The sequence below is a fragment of the Puma concolor genome, chromosome C2 (genome assembly GCF_028749965.1).
Source record: "Puma concolor isolate L17-30 chromosome C2, mPumCon1.1.hap2, whole genome shotgun sequence".
NCBI classification, from domain to species: Eukaryota; Metazoa; Chordata; class Mammalia; order Carnivora; family Felidae; genus Puma; species Puma concolor.
This window is the reverse complement of record NC_141675.1, coordinates 72,352,761-72,373,250: the sequence shown is the minus strand read 5'-3', so window position 1 is coordinate 72,373,250 and position 20,490 is coordinate 72,352,761. Positions and strand designations below refer to the sequence as shown.

At 37.3% G+C, this 20,490-nt stretch overlaps 1 protein-coding gene across 17 annotated transcripts in view; it reads left to right on the top strand.

The window, feature by feature from the left end:
- PEX5L (peroxisomal biogenesis factor 5 like) overlaps positions 1 to 20,490 on the top strand; it is a 231,150-nt gene that overhangs the window by 162,558 nt on the left and 48,102 nt on the right. The window lies entirely within an intron of this gene.

Genomic DNA, 20,490 nt, shown 5'->3' with positions numbered 1-20,490 from the left:
AGGGTCTAGGCTCTGAGCTGTCAGCACAGAGCCTGACGCAGGGCTTAGACTCAGAAAATGTGACAGCATGACCTGAGCTGAAGTTGGACGCTTAACCAACTGAACCACCCAGGCACCCCCCTTTTTTTTAGCCTCCTAATAAGAAAAGCATAAACAGAAAGAGGAAGAAAAGGGGAAAGAAGGAAGAGAAGCCCCCAAAGAAGCAACCTTTGCTGTCTTTTTATCAATTTCCTCCCTGGTTGGAATCACAAAGAGTACATTACAGACACCATCTATGATACTCATCAAAGCTTTGCTAGATTGCTATGTAAGAGTAGAGCTTTTCACCAAACCCAAGTATGAATATTTTAGGATCTCTATTTCCATCAATGATTTGAAATCTTGAAAATTTAAAATATTCCTGTGATATGGTTCATTTATGTGGCTATCTTACCACTAGGATTTGGATGAAATTATTATACTATGAGCAGTCGTTCAGTAACTCCATACTTGAAGTGCAATTAAATCATATTTGCAGTTTCATATTGAAAGGTTTTATAGTCTAGGAAATAATTCTAGCCATAATTTAATATCATCATTCATCAATCCAATAAGAACAACTTTATCTCATCACAATACAATTCACCAAATTTCTTCTTTTAATTTTATCCCTTTTTAGTTTAAAAAAAGTTAATGCATTAGTGTTCTTGAATGTGATCAATTGATATATTTGACTTAGACCAGCTGAGTGCAATCAAATTGTTCAACTCATGGAGCCTGTAACTCAATTTATCTTAAATGTAGATTTTTCCAGACTTAAGAGCTAATTTAAATTCATCTTTTGAATTCCTACTATGTGTAGCACACTGAATTATCACCAAAAAGATGATTTAGAACCATAGAATCTTGGGTCAGTAAAGACATTAGAATTTATCTGGTCCCATTTACAATGAGAAACACAATGGGTTCAACTCAAAAGACCTAATTACAAAATAACATATCAATAAGGAAAAAATTATTCATTTATCCATTGGTGTGTATGTGTACATATGTTCATAAAATCATTTCACCTTAGTTTTGGAGAGGCCTTAGTAGTTATCTATCCCAACCAGGCACATAGAACAAAATTCGTTTCTTTTCAAACACACTTAACAAATTATTTATTCAAACATACCCTGTTTCTATTTGAATACTTCAAATTAGGGGCAACTTCTTTTCTAGAAAATCTGTTTCTATTTTGGATAGTACTAACCATTAAAAAGCTCTTCCATGTATTATGCTGAAATTGGCCTACCAGCAACTTCCATTTCTCTGTCTTGGCTTTGCTCTCTGGAACAAGGCAGAATTAGTTTAATCCCTTCTCTACATGATGTCCACCTGACCCCACAAAGCCTTCTCTTGGCTTCTCCTTGTCTCTCCTGGGAATTGAGAAACTGATGTGTTATTCCAACTTATCACTAATAGCTAAATGACAACATACATTTCATCAACCAATATGGGCTTCAGTTTCCACACTTCTATGGTCCTTTCCAGTTTAGAATCCTTGGGGGCTGTAAGTCACTTCAAGTAGTTATTCATTCACCAAACACTGACTGTCTGCATGTGCTAACTTCTGAACTAGGTATTAGAGATAAAGAAATGAGCCAACCCAGCCTAGCTGTCTAACAGCATGGACCAGAGGACCAACTTGGACAAATCACTTGCTCCGTCAACTTTAGTTTCCTCATCTGTGAGATGAGGGGCTTGGATTTCTAATATACTAAAATCCTATGAGTTTATGGCTTCAAGGGAAATGAATTTGTAAGTAAAGAATCCCCAGCAAATCAGAAAATTGTAAGCAGATTGGCTCATCTGGAAGCCTGGAACTGAGAAGCTTTCTTAGGGAATGAGGGAAGATGTTGCTGACCAGAAGGTATGAACAGGTGTGGAGAAAAAAGGCAGGGGATAGAGGGGAGTATTTCACTAAGCTGATGGTAAATCAGACCTACAAAACTTCACATGTATGTGGACTATTTACTTCCTAACATTATTCTTATCCAAGGGTATAATCTAGTTCATGGAGAGGATATGATGAAAGGCATCAAAGTATACATGACCCAGCCTTTGACCCAGCCACTCAGAATTTATCCTAGAGAAATAAGCGTGAAATTTTACAATAATTTTTTAAATAGTGAAAATTTGGAATCAGCTTAAGTGTCCCAGAATAGAGAATTAGCTAAATTATATCTCTATAGTAAAATGCTGTGTAACCATTAAAAACTACATTATGGAAAATATTTAAGATCATGTAAAAATGTCCAGTGATGATTGGAATAATAATGTATTTTACTGACAGTTTTACAATATGATCCCAACTTTGTAAAATGAAAATGGCATAATGCCTAACATGTTAAAGTGCATATGGTGTGCCAGTCAGGAGAATTATGTGGATGATCTCATTAATCCTCATAGTAGTCTTATGAAGAAGGTAACATTACTATTCCCGTTTTGCAGATGAGAAAACTGAGGTTTAAAGAGATTTCAGACATTTCTATAGCATTTTATAAGCAATTACGATCAACTGAAAAATGAGTAACACTCATTTATCAAGTTTCTAAGCATGGTTTTCACCCAGACTCCAGGGCCCATATTCTGAATTACTGCAATTTATAAGCATAAAGAGAATCTGTTAACAGCAGTTATATTGGCAGGCTGGGTTTGGAGTGATCTTACTTCTTCCATTAGCTTATCTGTATTTTCCAAATGTTCCATCATAAACATGTATTATGTTGGTAATCAAGGGAAAACTGGTAAGTTGTAGACACTGTAGTGGGGCATGAGATTCTTAAAAGAACGAAAAGTGCCTTGTTCTTCATTGCAAAACAAATAAAGAAAGGTGCTGTGGATTGGCTTTATTAGAGATGGTTCTCACACTAGTAAGACATAGGAAAATCATGCCTGGAGGAAGCTGAATTTTTCCAAAGTCTCTATCTTATATTTTTATATCATCTGTTTCCAATATTCCTTCTATTTCATGTTTTATTCCATCTTTAAACCCTATTTTTCTGTCGCCATCCTAGCTCTTGACCTGATACTGGTGCCCTTTCCAGCTCCTTCTGTTCCTCGGTCCCCTGATGAGCCTCAGGGGCTTCGCTCTGTTCCTCTCACACGACAACCTCATTGCCCTGCTCTGTCTTCTGTGGGGACCCGCTCCCCCCAGATCTTCATGTGGCAGTTTTCTTCTTGTCATCCAGATTTTAGCTTGAGTGCCAAAGCCTCAGAAAAGCTGAACCTGACCACCCAGTTGCTATCACAGAGCCTAGAGTTTTGTTTTTCATCCTTATATTTATCACTGGGTCTTTTCTTGTTTGTTTCTGTCAGTTTGTTGTCTGTCTTTTTACTTTAAAATGTAACCTCCGTGAGAAAGGGGAACTTGTCTCTTATTTACCACTCTACCCTGATGTCTAGAACAATATCTGGTACCTAGTAGGTATTCAGTAAATACTTGTTGAATTAATGGATGGCTGGCTGATTGTTAATCACCTAATGTGGTCAGCACTTCCTTCTCTCTGTTGTTGCATGTAAAGTACCATATCACCTCCTAATATAATTTAGTATTTACATTTTCATTGCTGATTGGAGACAAACAATTCTGTCTATGGCATATAGATTTCGGCCAAGGCTATGCTGAAGTGTCTTGTGTGGTTGTCCTCATCTCAACATCAGTCAGTGAGACACATTTATAACAATGCAGGTAGCACTGACCAGTCCTTGCCATGAGTAATATTAGGCATGTTTTATATTTTACATGGTACGAACTGGTTTTTACTTCCACAGCATAATACATGACAATGTACAAATCAATAATGTTTGAGCTAAAATGCTCAAAAATAGTCTCTTCTACTAGAGAAAAGACATCTAATGCCACATGCACATTTATTGCATATCTTAAATGAGCTGGGAATCTGTTTATGTGCAAAGGCTGACATTGCTTAGGCTCAAGCTGAACTGTTAAATCAAGTAAGGCTTTGTATGGTGGAGGGGGAGGATGCTTTTGCTTCGGTATCTTCCATTTTATTGAAAAATCACCAAAACTTCATCTCTGTTCAAAAGTGTTGTAATTTTAGGACATAGAACCAAATATTCATATTCTAGACTTTAAAAGAAAAATCTTCCCTGAACAAGAAGGGAAAGTAACTTACTTTCCTCTTGGATTTTCTTTCTAGCCAGCATCTAGCTTACGCACTGTCAGCTACAATGGGTCTCTAGGAAGGATGCACAAGGAGTCTCAGAAGTGAGAATCAGGGAAGGAGCCTTGGGAGCTCAATGAGGCCTGAAGCTGCCTCCCAGGAATGGAGATCCCTAGCGGGAACTGTGTTGCATCTGTGGAGGAGAGAGAAGTCACGTGGGCAGTCAGCACACTTGCAACCACACATGAAAAGTATATCCTTTATCCCTATTTAGCAGGGAAGGAAAGAGCCAGCATCTGGTAGTATTGTATTTTGCTGGTTAGTCTCTCTAGGTGCCCCAGCCTTCAAATTAATTGGATTTAGTAACAAATTCATTCTTAGTAACAAATTAAGCTCCTTCTATAGGCCAGGCACTATGCTGGGTGCTAAGAATACAAAATTGAATAAGACAACCTCTGCCCTTAAAGAGCTGGAAGAATCACAGATATATGCACACAGCTCAGGGGATCACTCAAGTATAGCTTATCACATGATGTTGCTACTATGGGTTTACATGGCCACCTCCACACTAGGCTTTGACTTCTTCCAGGCAGGACCATGTTGCATCCTTCTTTATGCCCTCAGCACCTTTCAGAGAGTCTGGTGCAGAGCAAGGCCCTACAAATTTTTGCTGGGTGCATAAAGGAACAAATTAGCAATTGATTCCTCAAATGCATGTATTTCATCCAAGCATCTCTTCATTAGTGGGTGCTTAAGAAATGTCACAAAACTACTAACAGAAGATGAACTTTGTATCCCTGGAATCAAAGTCACATTACTCTTGGTCCCAATACTATCATAATGCTTATTGTACACGTTTTAATCAATGTTTTCACAGCTCTAATTTTACCCAGAGGGAGGGATCCTTGTGAGCAAATTTTGAAAAAGAATAATGACATGTGTGAATAAGGAAAAATGAAGATGCACAGACAAAAGGAATATAGTGGTCAGAAGCAAGAAAAAGAACAGGAAGTATAATTTTAAATCCTCTTGGCTAATTAATTGAGTCTACTAAAACCTTTAAATTCTAGAAATCTGATTTCTCCTCAGGCCCAATTCTCCTGTTGAGCCTCACTTGTGATATTGCATGTGGTAGTTTAAAATGTCCACAAATTCTTTCACATTCCCTTCAAAACATGGAGCTTAGTTCTCCTTCTCTTGAGTGTGGGCTGGGCTTAGTGATTCACTTTTCATAAATAGAATAAAGTCAAAGCCATGGTGTGTGACTTTGAAGATTAGGTCATACAAGCTACTGTAGCCTCCTTCTCGCTCGCTCTCTCTCTCTTTCTCTCTCTGTTCACTTGCTCTGGAGGAAATCCAGCTGCCATGTCATGAGAACCCTTGGCAGTTGAGAAGCAAAGCATTCTACCAACAGTCAGGGAGGACCTGATGCCTCCTTTCAACAGCCACGTGTATGAGCCATCTTTGAAGTGGATCTCCCCAAACCCCATTAAGCTTTTAGATGACTGCAGTCCCAGCCAACAGCCTAATTCCAACCTCAGGAGAGACCCCAAGTAAGAATCACCCAGCCAAGCTACTCCCAAAGTCCTGGCTCCCTCAGAAGCCGTATGACATAGTAAATGTTTGTTTAAGTTGCTACATGTTGGGTTAATTTACTAAGCAAATAATTATTGTGTTGTTCTACTCCTCCAAGCCCCATTCTATTTCATACTCTTCCTCATCTCCATTCCCAATCCATTTCAGTACTTCAAAAATGGAAAGATTACCCTTGTAGAATAGAAAGAAGGTATTCATTCACCCTAGAATGTAGTCTTTCAAACCACCCTCTCCCATTTATTCTGGTTCTCAATTTATCTTCTCTGATCCCCAAGGGAGTATGAACAAAGACCTTTTAGTGACAGTCCACATTCCTTAGGGACATATTCATCCCTTCACCATGGATCTGGTCAGGGTCTTGCCTTTTCTTCTTCACAGTGTCTACACATCTCTTCATGACAAGTCTCATTTTTTCCATTTCTATGTCCTATCACAAAGGACATGGCCCTCAAGATAACTTCTCTTCAGGCATCAGGCTAACTTTCCTTCTAGCAGAGCTTTATAAGAAATCACAGGCAAATTGGTAATTAGTGTTACCAGTAATGAACATGGATAGTAAAAGAATTCCTTTTTCTAGAAATATGGGTGACCTTCTTTATCTCTCCATATTCAAAACAACCCAACAGTTAAATCCAGTTCTAGTGACATAAGCTAAAAAGTTCTTTCCATGTAGAAATTTTGTTTTCACCTGAAGTTATTCTGTGCATATCTACCATGGATCTGATAGGAACCTCAGAAATAGTAAAAGATTGAAGGAAATTGGAGACCATCCTCTAACTGTTTTGATTAATATAAGATTATGTAAAACACTACTGACTTGGGTGTACTCCTACCATGACAATTATCTGCCTTTATCACCCCCTCATATTTCCTTTTGCTTTCTATGACAGTGTCACCTCTTTGAAGAATGTAGAACAGATTAATGGATTAAACATCACTTAAATCATTCTGACTTAGATTCAATATCCAAAAAGGAGAAAATCTTTTGAAAATATCTGAAAACATTCTTTGGGCAATATTGAAGGAATCTTGAGATTAACTACCAGGATACAGATATCCCAAAGCTTATAATGTCATGTTAGTGAACATGCTTCCCATGTCAACTTGTAGATAGATTACATAAAAATCAGATGTATTCTGCAAACTTGGGATACTGTGCATTGGGAAGCTGGCAAAAGTTCCTTTTTTCTCATATTGAGTCATTTTCCTTTCATTTTACACAAACAAATTTCCAAAATAATATGAAGCATAGAGAAGAATTATTGCAGAATAACTTGTGATAAACCCTCATAGGTGATATGGATGAAAGTATAAAGAGGTGTAAGATGGTCTTAAATAAATTTATGGGCAGATGATCTATTTAAAGGAAGAGGGTTATTTAGAGTTTGCCTGTATTTTTTTAAAGTCAGTGCTATGGATGGTTATCATATTCTTCTACTGTCCCTTGATATCCACTGTGTAAATGCTAAAGTAATAAAATCTTTAACTTGACCCATTCTAACAAAACCTCAGTTATCCATGGATTGGTCTTCTAGACCATCATATTTGTATACTAGCTTCAGACCAAAAAGTAGCTTGGATATAAGCTCCAGACCAAAAAAGAGCTTAACTCCAAATCAGAGAAATATAGGATCTGCATTCTGGACATGATCTCATCAACAGACATTTACTAAGTGAATTGGTGCAAAAGAAGGTGAACATGAAAAGATACACACTCCATCTGAGCCAGCCTTGAGCGGTTACAGACTGTTCTGTGCCCTGTGCGTTGACTAAACCTGGACAATAATTTTTATCCCTTCCTCTACAAAGAGATTTTCTAAAGATCGGTCAGACTGTAGTTGAAAGTAATTTAAACCATTTGTTGGAAGATTCTGTACACAGGAATCACATGTTAAACTCACCTGGAAAAGGTGAGATAGCATGTAATGTACATAGGAAAAGTCTCAAATTAGACGTGGATCCTGGTTCTACCCATGCCAGTATCTTACCATTTGGGCCTCAGCTTTCTCATCAGTAAAATGAGAGGTTTGAATTAGATTGTGTTTTATGTAGTTGGTCTATAAGATTAGGTGGAAAATGGATGAGCATTTTAATAATTATGCATTTATTTTAACATATATTAGAAAAATATAACTAGAACTTCAAACTGATGACTTTGTGGACATAATTTAGACAAGGATAGAGTAGACTTCACCTATTTAAATAAAAGAACTGTATCAATTACAACATACATTAAGTAAATAAGATAGAATATGGAAATGATAAATTGTAGTTAGGATCAAATGACTCAAGTTTCAGAAAACACTGGGATTGATGATTGTGAGACCCAGTATTAGTTAGGGTAACACTAGCAGCCATACAATATTCCTCAAAATGCAATTGCTCAAACAAAATAGTTTATTTCTTCTGTTAAAAATAAAAGTGCCAGACTAGCAGGCAGATCTGCTCCATGCCAAAATTCACCCTGGTTCCTTAGGGTGTTATCCTCACTTGCACGGTCAAAGCCAAGTCACAAGTGCTTTCTTGCTCCACCCCCAGCCAGGGGAAAGAGACGTTGGAGGAGGCAGGCCCACCTTCCTAAAAGCTCCAGCCCAGATGTCATCTACTCACACTCTACTAACTGGAGCTTAGTCAAACACATCACATCACCACCCCCACCCATTCCCCAAACTATAAGAGAGGCTAGGAAATGACCACAGTGCTATCACCACAGAAGAAAGGAGAGGATATTTTGACTGACAGCTAGCAGTCTCTGCCACAGGTACCTTCCAGTTCTGATATTTGTAGGAAAATTAGAATGCCTCTCCCTCTTCTCTTTATCTTTTTTCTCTCCCTCTGCCTGTCTCCCACCCTCCCTCTCTCTCTCTCTCTCTCTCTCCTCTGGATTTCTTTTACTTTTAGGAGCAGTTATTAAATAACTCTCTAGGAAGTTTGTGTCTATAGGAAGAATAATGTAATTCTATTTCTCTAGAATATTCCAAACTCCATCTCTTGAATAACAATGCTGCCCCATATAAACCAATCATTAGTATTCTATAAAACTTCCTATAATGTTGAATATTATTATTCCCAATTTATTGAAAAGGAATAAAAGTAAGATCTATAGGTTAAATGTCTTATTTTTGTCAAATAATGGAAGTCAGGAATAAAATAATTCTAGTCTTCAGTTCTATATTTAATTCAGTAGAGCTATCTGCCCATTTTGGCTTTGAAAGGCTTTTTATAAAATAAAATCAAAACACTAAATGATGAGAGACCTCTCTTTTCTGATGACACTTAAGCTGCACATTGGTTTAATAAGTAGAGCGTCAAACGCACAACCATAGAGAGTTCAGTGGAGAATCAGTAACCTCTCTGTGGGCAAAGTGTCATCTTGAATTTCCTTTATTCATTTGACTAAGGTATATGATATATCATATAATGCTGGATACATAATTGATGTTCAGTAAATAAAAATTTCCTATTGATTAAGAAAGCAGTCCTTTTCCATGAAGGTAACGAGTTCTATCTCTTCTTCCCAAGTGATCAATCATCGGTTTCTTAGATCTTATATTAGGATTCTCCAAAGAAGCAGAATCAGTAGGCTATATAAAGACAGAAGAAGAGGGAGAGTGATGTATTAGAAAGACTTGGCTCACACAGTTATGGAGGCTGAGAAGTCCCACAATCCACTGTCTGCAAGCTGGAGACCCAGGAAATCTGGTAGTGTAGCTCCAGTCTAAATCCAAAGACCTAAGGACCAGAAGAGCTGATGGTATAAGTCCCGGTCTGAGGACAGAAGACCAATGTTCCAGCTCATTCAGATAAGCAGGGAGGAGGAATTCTCCCTTCTTCTGCCTTTTTGTTCTGTTCAGACCCTCAACAGATTAGATGATGCCCACCCACATAAAAGATGGCCATCTGCCTTAGTCTGAAAATTCAAATGCTAATGCCATCTAGAACTGCCCTCACAGACACACCCAGAAATAATGTTTAACCTTGACACCCCATGGCCCAGTCAAGTTGACACATAAACTTAAGCCTCATAGATCTTAATGATGGTCCCAGAGGTCCCCAGTCTTCTCTGGAAGAGGTTACTGTCCTACAAGAGATGTCACAGGCCATGTTAGAGTTGGTACCTCATACCAAGGATTTATAGGGCCCACTCCATCACTGCAGAGAAAGGGTTGAAATTCAGGGATGCTAAGGGACTTGTCCAAGCACACACTGCTGATTACTGGCAAGCAGAACTAGGGCCCATGTTTACACATTCCCTCGGAGCTAGTTTTTTTCCTGGCTTGGGAGGTATTGATAGAAGGAGGAAATTCAGAATTCAGATAGTAAATAATATTAAAAATTATTTGAACTTGAAATTTAGTTTGGAGGTGTATTTTTTTCTTACATCAGATTTCTTTTATTAATATGTTTATTTTAATTTATATTAAAACTATTTGTTATTCTTTGAAATACACATCAGTCCCTGCCAAGGGCAGCCATCTTTTTTAATAGAAAGGCGAGAGGCAAGGACAGAGAGTAAGTAAAAGGCAGAAAGGTATTAAAACATAACTGGAAATTATCAATACCACACATCCAATTTATTCAGATGAATTAGATTTCCTGTGAAATGCTGAATTGCATGATGAAATCTGAGAATAAAAGACTTACAGGGAATTCTTAGTTACTTTGCATCCAAAGAGTAAAAATGGATAAGTAAATAACCTTAAGTCAGTCCCTCAGATCAGAATGTCATGATTATTAAACACCAGTTATGTACTACATCAGAAAACTTGGGTAATCATAGTAGAGGGATGAGTGGATGAGCTCTCCATGTTTCTGAAGTGTTTCTGAAATGCAAACATAATACAATATAGACTGACTACCTGATCTAATGACAGAAGGGAAATAAGTAGATCACTCTATCATTACACCTAAATGTGAAAAAAGATTTCATTTTCATAGAATAAGTAAAACCAATCAGAATGTGTTTCCCCCGGTTAACCTCAGGTGTGTTTCTGTGATAGGAACAGGATGTTTACCGAAATCATTTATGCAGCCCCCAAAGTAAAGGGGGCTTGAGAAAATTACATTTGAAGTTAACCACTGTGAGAAATAAACCCACTCACCCAAAGCGGGGACACAGAGACTCAGAGCACAAAGAAGTGAGGCTTTAATCAACATTCTTGCATTGCAAGAGTGGGTGTCTGATGGACAAGCACACACCGGACAGTTACACCAGGCAATTTATCTCCTAGCATGCAAGTCTCTACCCTGATTCTTCATTGGCTGAGTACTACAGAGGTTAAAGCCTTACCCAGAAGTCGCCTATGCCCATGTAAGGCAAAAAGTGCATTCCTTGAGGTGACACAGAGACTTCTGTTCTTTAGTGCATGCTCATTGCAAAGCTAACGGAATGGAGAGGGGAAGAAGAACCAGGAAGTAAAGTGTCTAAGGGTTTGGGACTCCATTTTGGGAGGGTGGTTGTGTTCATACATATTTCCAATAGGTTGCAAACCTATTTTAACTAAATAGCACAACTTTTATTTAGTATTTCTGAAAATGAATCATCTTACTTCTCACAACCACTTCCTTTTCTAAATCATTTAAGATTCATTTGTCTTCAGCAAATTGTCTTCCTTTTCAAAATGAGCTGTTTTAGGGTACTAAAGCATTTATTCTCTACTTATAGTAAATAGATATTGGATTGTGAGCATCAGATTTAAAAAATCACATCATAAATTAGGTTTTAGTTTTAACTGGCCAGGTGGCAATAATACAGTATGGCCTTCAAAATTAGAATTATATTTTTTATTAGATAAGTTTGATGTTATGGATCCACCAAATCACAGTGATTATTTTGATCAATAATAAGAATGTACCTTATTCAAAATAATAATTTTGCATCCTTCAGGTTGTCTGGGATGTTTGAGAACACACTCAATGTGTGTTTATGCACACACACACACAAAAAAAAAAAACACAAACACCACTGTAAATTTAGGTAGAGGTCCTGATTTATTCAGGCAAGGACCCCACACATAATGGAACTAAAATGGCCACATGAGCAAAAGCAGACACAGTTTCTCAATCTAGCTTCCTCTAGCCCCAGAGTCCCTAACCTAGGTGTGCAGCTGGTGATGACACTACCTACACAAGGCAGTCTTCTTACATTTGGGCTTTGCATCATTACTCAGGAAGAGCTTACATGGTCTGTCCTGAATCCGTTTGGTCCTCAGGCTAGATGCAAGTGTCAGGAAAGATGGGGCCTCATGCTATGTGTCCCCTGAGGGAGGGGGAGAAAAATAGCAGGGATATGGCTCAGTATCCCCAAACAACCTGTACCTCTAGTTCCGGACTTTCCAGAAAGTCTACTGTTATTCTCAGAAACATAATCCTAACTTTTACAAAAGTTTAAAAGTATATATGGACCTTGAGAAAACAGCAGAAGGAAATGCAAAGATATCAACAATGATTAATAATTTATCTCTAGATGGTAAAATTGAGAGATTATTGACTTCCATTGGCAATTTCAATGTTTTTTCAAGTTATCTATAATGATAATGTATTGATTTCATAAACATACAAAAAGGTTGCTTGTTTTTGTATCAGATCAGGGCCAACAAACTTTGGTTTGTTGGTTATACTTTGGTTATAATTCTCCTCTTCCCTAGCTGCCCTGGCAGGCTGGGAAAAGTCTCTTTCCCTCTGGGCCTCAGTTGTTACTTTTGTAACATGAGACCATGTTATAACTGGGAAGCTTTCAAAAATCCTGATTCCTGTGTCCCACCCCAGAGATTGTGATTTCCTTGGTCCTGGCTATGATCTGGGCTTTTTGAAAAGATTCCCAGGTGACTCAATGTGCAAACAAGCTTGGGAATCTCTGGATTCCAAGATTTCTAAGCCTTTCTTTTGTTGAGATGGTCTTAGAGTCTCTGGTTGTCCACTTTTGCCTAGGGCTATCCCTGAGCATCAGTTCTATTTTAACAATTTTAGCAATTAGTTAATTTAGTTCAATTTTAGCAGTTGCCAGGAAAGAAAGAATATTCCAAAACTTTCCTAAGTGACCCATTTTGATGTCTTGCAATAGTGTCAGTCAGAATATATTTTCCTTGTGTCTACTCTAAATTCCTGCTGCAGCAATTTAAGCCATGATGGGAAAAAAGAACATCTAGTTAGGGTGTTGGATTTGTTGTTGAATTCCTTGCATGAATTGACATCACCAGCTTGGGTCATTTTCACTGCTAACAAAGTTCTCTCATTACCAGATATTTATCTAACAAGCTCTTTGTCAAGGTTCTAATAGAGGGAAAAGCAAGTTTACATACTGCTATAGTCCCAGGCTATATTTTCCAGTTTCTTCCAAAGCCATTTCTAGATCTGTGTTGCTGTGAAGTTCTTAGGGACAGTGTATTTTTAATCCTTTAATGTTTTATTTGACCTGAGAATAATAATTTCAAAGAGAATATATCACTAGCACTGAGGCATTTTTTTTTATTTTTTTTTTCAACGTTTATTTATTTTTGGGACAGAGAGAGACAGAGCATGAACGGGGGAGGGGCAGAGAGAGAGGGAGACACAGAATCGGAAACAGGCTCCAGGCTCCGAGCCATCAGCCCAGAGCCCGACGCGGGGCTCGAACTCACGGATCGTGAGATCGTGACCTGGCTGAAGTCGGACGCTTAACCGACTGCGCCACCCAGGCGCCCCCTGAGGCATTTTTTAAGAGATGAGCAATCATCTTCCTCCTTACCTACTGTATTTATATCTGTTTTTTCAGTTTCTTCCCATCTCTATCTGGCCTTCTTCATTGTCTTAATTGGCCACTGAACTATATATCTTATCATATTTTTACATTTTATTTTAATATGTTTCATTATTGGTTGAATATTCCTTTAATGTTTCTTATTGCCTAGCCTTCTTCCCAGATTTTCTCTATCACTCTTCAGTGCTTTTCTCTGCTTTATTAGTATACTTACTGAAGTTAACACATTTCAACAAAACTAGTTACAAGGGACACGTCACAAGACACAATCTGGGCAAATGCTCAAGGTTCAACTAAAATGGCTAAAAATACTGTGCCATTTACAAAATAATTTTATCCCACACTGAAAAAATACAGGTTGATGTTCTTTACATTTGCACCAGAATTCAAGAAAGATGAATGACATGAACATGAGCCCTTTTTTAAAATTTTTTAAAAATAGGTTCCTGTTTTAGCTCTTAACACTAGCTCCAAAGCTAACTTTGTTCTTTATATATTTATGACCATTCAATGTGAACCTTTCTTACGTCTTGCCATGCCCATTCATTTGCGAATGAAACTAGAAATAGTTCCCTGTCCTGGTTACAGAACTCTGGTTGCAGAGTCCTGGTGAAATCTGAACCGCATGGAAGGGCTTGGATCCACCTCACAGCTGTGTCACATCTGTGTTTTAGCAGCAGGCTAAGATGCAGCGACTCTAAAAAGTTGACGGTGCATGTGTAGTATTGCCTCATTGTTAAACATGAGATAGAGCGCATTGCAATCCAGTAAAATTTTTCCAATTCATTGGACTTCTTTACAATTTTTAAAGGATCTTTGAAATATCTTCAAAAGAACAGGAGCATTTTACATAAACCCATTTAACAATGCTGACTGCTAAGGAAACTTTATGATATGACTTTAACCACACTGTATGCTTTTTATTTTAGTTTAGTTTAGTTTAGTTTAGTTTACATCCAAATTAGTTAGCATATAGTGCAGCAATGATTTCAGGAGTAGATTCCTTAGTGCCCCTTACCCATTTAGCCCATTCCCCTCCAAAACCCCTCCAGTAACCCTCTGTTTGTTCTCCATATTTAAGAGGCTCTTATTTTTTGTCCCCTTCCCTGTTTTTATATTATTTTCATTTCCCTTCCCTTATGTTCGTCTGTTTTGTCTCTTAAAGTCCTCATATGAGTGAAGTCAGATGATATTTGTCTTTCTCTGACTAATTTCGCCTAGCATAATACCCTCCAGTTCCATCCACGTAGTTGCAAATGGCAAGATTTCATTCTTTTTGATTGCCAAGTAATACTCCATTGTATATACATACCATATCTTCTTTATCCATTCATCCATCGATGGACATTCAGGCTCTTTCCATACTTTGGCTATTGTTGATAGTGCTGCTTTAAACATTGGGGTCCATATGTCCCTTTGAAACAGCACACCTGTATCCCATGGATAAATACCTAGTAGTACAATTGCTGGGTTGTAGGGTAGTTCTATTTTTAATTTTTTGAGGAACCTCCATACTGTTTTCCAGAGTGGCTGCACCAGCTTGCATTCCCAACACTGTATGCTTTTTATCTCCTCTACACCAGTAATATCTAAGTTGTGTCTGTGGTGCAATGGTGATGTTTCTAAAGCCTTGTCAGTGGAGGTTTCTCTCATATAAAATGCGGATGTGATATGTACAGAATGGAAGGCATCTTCTGTTTCAATAAAATAAGCACATGTAGAGAGCTCTGAGCCTGTTGTGCTCCCTTTTTCTGTGGGTTTGATAAGCTAACATAAACCTGCCCATGGAAGCTGAGGGAAATACATAAGGCAGGGAGAACAACTTAAAGTCATTAGGAAGTTGAATTGATCCTCACAAATTGAATCATACACTCATTTATTTGCTTAAAAAGCATTACTTTATTTATTTGTTTGTTTAAGAAGTGACTATTGTTGTCAGACCCTATGTTAGGTACTAGCTAGAGATATCAAAATGGGAGATACTATCCCAGCCCTCAACTTACTCAAAATCTGGTGGAAGATAAAGATAACTGAGAATTGTAATATGGTGTAATAAGTACTATGATACATGTAAGACCCTGGTCCCCTGAGGGCATACGGAAGGGAGACTTACCTTGTGTGGCAAAGACCAAGGAGGTTTCCCAAGAGCAGGCATACCACTCACAGTTGGACCAGAGACTGGGAGTAGAAGGAAGATGGCATTCAAAGAAGAGAGAAGAAAATGTGCAAATGCGTGGATAAGTGTCTGGTGTACTGAGGTCCTGCAGGTGTTACTCTATTTGCTTAGAATGGAGGGCGGGATGCAGGCATGGATGGGAGATGAGATGAAGAGGCAAGCAGAGGGAACAGAAGGCAGATCAATCATTTATGCTTTTCTTCAGCAGATTGTATGGAATATGTACTGTGTGCCAAGTGATGCATTGTACTAGCTAGATCCTAGTTTTTTCCTGCCTCAGAACCCATGCCTTCCCAGTCTCCTTTGCTGGCTTATCCATTTGTATCTTTCTTCTAAGTAGTACATAGCCCAGAACACAGCCCTTGCTCCTCCTCTCTTCTCCATCTACATTTTTTCCTTCTCCATCACTTTCAGTCCCATGGATTTAAATTCCACTTATAACCTGGTGTCTCTCATCCAATTTTTCATCCTTGATGTCTTCCCAGAGATTCAAAATTGAGTATCTATTGCTTACTGACACTACCACTTGGATTCTAGTATCCATTATATACTTAACAAGTCTACAACTGAACTTGATTTCCCATTCCAAACCACTCCTTATCCCAATGCAGTAACAGCACCACAATCTGTTCACACCAAAATCCTGGAAAATGTTCTTCCTTTCCCTATTACTCCACAGCCAATTCAGTGGGAGGTCCTATTGAAGCAACCTCCAGACTAAAGAAATCACATTATCTCCCATGCTCAAACCTTCCTTCACACCAACAGCAACCCTGGCCCAAACCACAGCCGTAGCCTCCTACCTTGTCTCCCAGCTTCCAGTCTTGCTCCCCTAAAGAATCACATATTCTCTTCTCAAGGGAGTACATCTGATCCTATTATTTCCCTGCCAATACTGCCAGTAAAAATATGCCAAAATAAAATGAGATACAAAGTTTTTATTTTATGGCCCATGGACATAATGGGATCCTGCTATCATTCCTTCTCATCCCTCCTCCCCACACAATAGGACATTCCAGCCACACTGGCTTTTCTGCCCTTTCATGCCTCCAAACTCATTTCCATCTCCATATTCTCTGCCTGGAATGCTCTCAACCAGACTGTTTAGGTCTCAGCTCACAGGTCACCCTCTTTGAGAGGTCTGCCTTCATCATCTTTTCTAAAACAAATCTTCCAGAATTATCCTATGTAACCATTTCTCTAAGAGCTCGTAACTATCCAAAATTATACTATATTATTTATTTATTTATTTATTTATGTATATATATATATATATATATATATATATATATATATATATATGTTTTTTCTGTTAGTATATCCCTTCACCAGACTGGAAACTGCATGCGAATAAAGAGTTTGCCTTGTTTACTGTTGTATCTCCACTCTCTAGAATGGCACACAGATATATAATCACAAACTGTGATTGCAAGTGAAGGAAAAGTACAGTAGTTATATGAGTTTATATGGCACTGGAAAATAGAATTCAACCTTTTATTCAATGTACCCAGAAAATCCTGTTTATTCTCTTCAATATAAGACAGTAGCACAAGAGCATAACTTAATAGTCTAGCACTCATTTGTACATTTCTGCCCTATTTTCTTTAGGAAACCTTGATCAAGTGGCAGTGTTTATGATTTTGCAAAAGCTTGACTGAGGAGGTATCCCACTTATTTTTTTAATGTAATATTTAGATGAAGAACATAGCCAGTATTGTTTGTCACCATTTGAAAAACATTATGCTGAATTACAATATATTCAAAGAAAAAAATTACAAAGGCCTAGGAACAATTAAGTCTTTACTCAGAAACTATTAACAAGCAATTTATGTCAATTGCTTTTTAATTTATACCTGATTTTGTAAACAAATTTGAATAATCTTCTTGAAACTGGAATTTTTTCTGAATTTAGAATTTTAGAGTCAAACACTTATGTTTCCTTACCTTAAGGCAAAAGGGAAAGGAAAATCAGTAGCATTACATCATAATATATCACCTACCATAATGAATCCCCACCTCTTCTACCAGAAAGAGTAGATTTTCCTCTTCTCAAAGGCAAAAGCCTCTCCTTTGACATGATTATCAGATTCTAGACTTGCTGAGTAGTGTAGAGGCTATGGTCTCCATAACAACCAATATTAACAGCCTGTGTTGGAAACTTTTTCTCCTTAAAAGCCTGGCATTAGAGCGGCGTCTGGGTAGCTCAGTTGGTTGAGCGTCCAACTTCAGCTCAGGTCATGATCTCGTGGTCTGTGAGTTCGAACCCCGTGTAAAGCTCTGTGCTGACAGCTCAGATCCTGGAGCCTGCTTGGGATCCTCTGTCTCCCTCTCTCTCTGCCCCTCCCCCGCTCATGCTCTGTCTCTCTCTGTCAAAAATAAACATTTAAAAAAATTTTTTTAAAGCCTGGCATTAGAAAGCAAGCTACATCAGAACACTGAGGGAGGAAAATAATATTTTAAAAATACATATAGGGTGTTTTCTTCTTAGTGGAAAGGATCAATACACTGATTAAATTATTTAGTTTTCAAATCCTTTATTCTGAGATGTCTTTATTTGCTGTTGTCCTACCATGCCATAACTTATTAAGCATCTATTATTTGTCAAATTTGTATTAAGCTTTGCACATATGCTATCTCACTTAATCATCAAAGTAATCCTAAGAGTTAAATTGTAATAATCCATTTGCAAATGAATAAATTACCCAAAGGCACGCATTATACATTAGTAAATAACAACAGTCAGGATTCAAACCCAAGCCTTGTGGCACTAAGGACAGTGGTTTTTCTGTGCAAAATGTTGCCTTCTCTAGAAATTTTGAGCAAAATTTCCCAAGTTTAATAATAGAAGTGGACCTAGAATCTAAATATTTTAACTCCCAGGAAATTTATACAACTTATCAGAAGCAAATGAATTTATAACTTCAAGAAAAGACATTGTTAGCACTTCTTCAAGAAAAGATATAGCAAAAATCTCCATTATTCTTTAATACAGTTGAAGTTGGATTCTTGTGTTTTAAGGATATATCAATATGTAGAGGCAGCTCTGGTGCAAGCATCCAAATTAAATGCAATTTAAGGGAAATTTAATCTTCTGAATTCTGAATTTTATTTCTCTGTTGTTAACCTGCTTAATTTCCCTGTCTCAAACTATTATTAAAATAATCAAAGAAACAAAACACAAGTGGAAAAAACTCTTTGAAAGTACTGGGTAATAAGAATGAATGCCACTAAAATGCCAGAAACCTTGAAGAATTTCTAAAAGTATTTTAAGACTATTCTTAAAATAGACTACATATTGTCTTTATTAACAATCTAGGTCTAGGGGCGCCTGGGTGGCGCAGTCGGTTAAGCGTCCGACTTCAGCCAGGTCACGATCTCGCGGTCCGTGAGTTCGAGCCCCGCGTCGGGCTCTGGGCTGATAGCTCAGAGCCTGGAGCCTGTTTCCGATTCTGTGTCTCCCTCTCTCTCTGCCCCTCCCCCGTTCATGCTATGTCTCTCTCTGTCCCAAAAATAAATAAACGTTGAAAAAAAAAATTTTTTTTAAATAAAAAAAAAAAAAACAAAAAAAAAAAACAATCTAGGTCTGAAAACTTGATTTTTTCCAAAAAAAAAAAAAATGAAACCTTGATTTTTCAGTAAACACAAGAAGGACAAAGTAGAAGTAGAAAGGAGTAAAAGGGATAATAAATCTCTCACCTTAAATAAAGGAATTCAATGTAATATTTATTTTTGAATCAATAGTAAATAAAAGATCAAAATTGTTTTTAATTGAGTGGTAACTATGAATACAATAAAAATTAATGTAATACTTTCAAATTAATAAAGAACCAAAAAAGGAGAAAAAAGCTTATCAATAGGGCTAATGATGAGGGGAAAGAGCAATAAATATAAATGAGTTAAATTCTTCTATTAGAAAACAAAGATACTCTCACAGTGTTAAAAATTAAAAAAATAAGTGTTTTCAAAAGAAACACAAACAAAATTATACGGGAAAATTCATAATACTGAGATGGGCAAAGCTATACCAGACACACTACCAGTTAAAGTAGAATACAAACCAAAAAGAATTAAGTGGAATATAAAAGACAGATTATATTGATTAAAGGTAATTTTACATTGAAGATATAATAGAAAATACAAAATTAGAAGTACAATGAAAGTTCTGCAATATAGTAGAATAGATACCCTCTGGCAATATGTATATAAATATTTAAAATTTACATATAAATACAGATATTAAATATTAAAACCATCTTTTTAAATTTAAGGTTAGTTTTAAAGAGAATAAGAGAAATCCTTAGAATCTAAAACTATGAAGTAGGAACATAAATTCAAAGTATAAACAAGCACTAATACTAGCAGCTACCCTAAATTATCTGCTAATCCCTTTTACCTACAGCTATGGATTTTGACAGTCACCCGGTGATAATTGACAAAATAGTGAGCAAAAAAACATGGGAAGTAAAGTTTTAAAAATCCAGAAGCCTTAAAAGACCATGCTTCAATAAGAGGGGGAAATGTATATGTTATTAATAATAGATCAGGATGTATTAATAGACCAGAAACTTTGAAGAATTCTAAAAAAATGTAGGGCTAGTTGGGGAGTAGTCCAAGACAATTTGGAACATTGAGCAGTCTTCATGCACATTAAGCTATAATTCGTACAACCTGCATGGTCCTAAAACTGTCAATCCAGGAATTCAATTTGAAGTATCCCCTCATGGTACCTACAGCTGCCAAACACTCATACACAACACACATGCGCGCACACACACACACACATACACACACATATATAGACATCAACACACATACATGCATAAACACATATA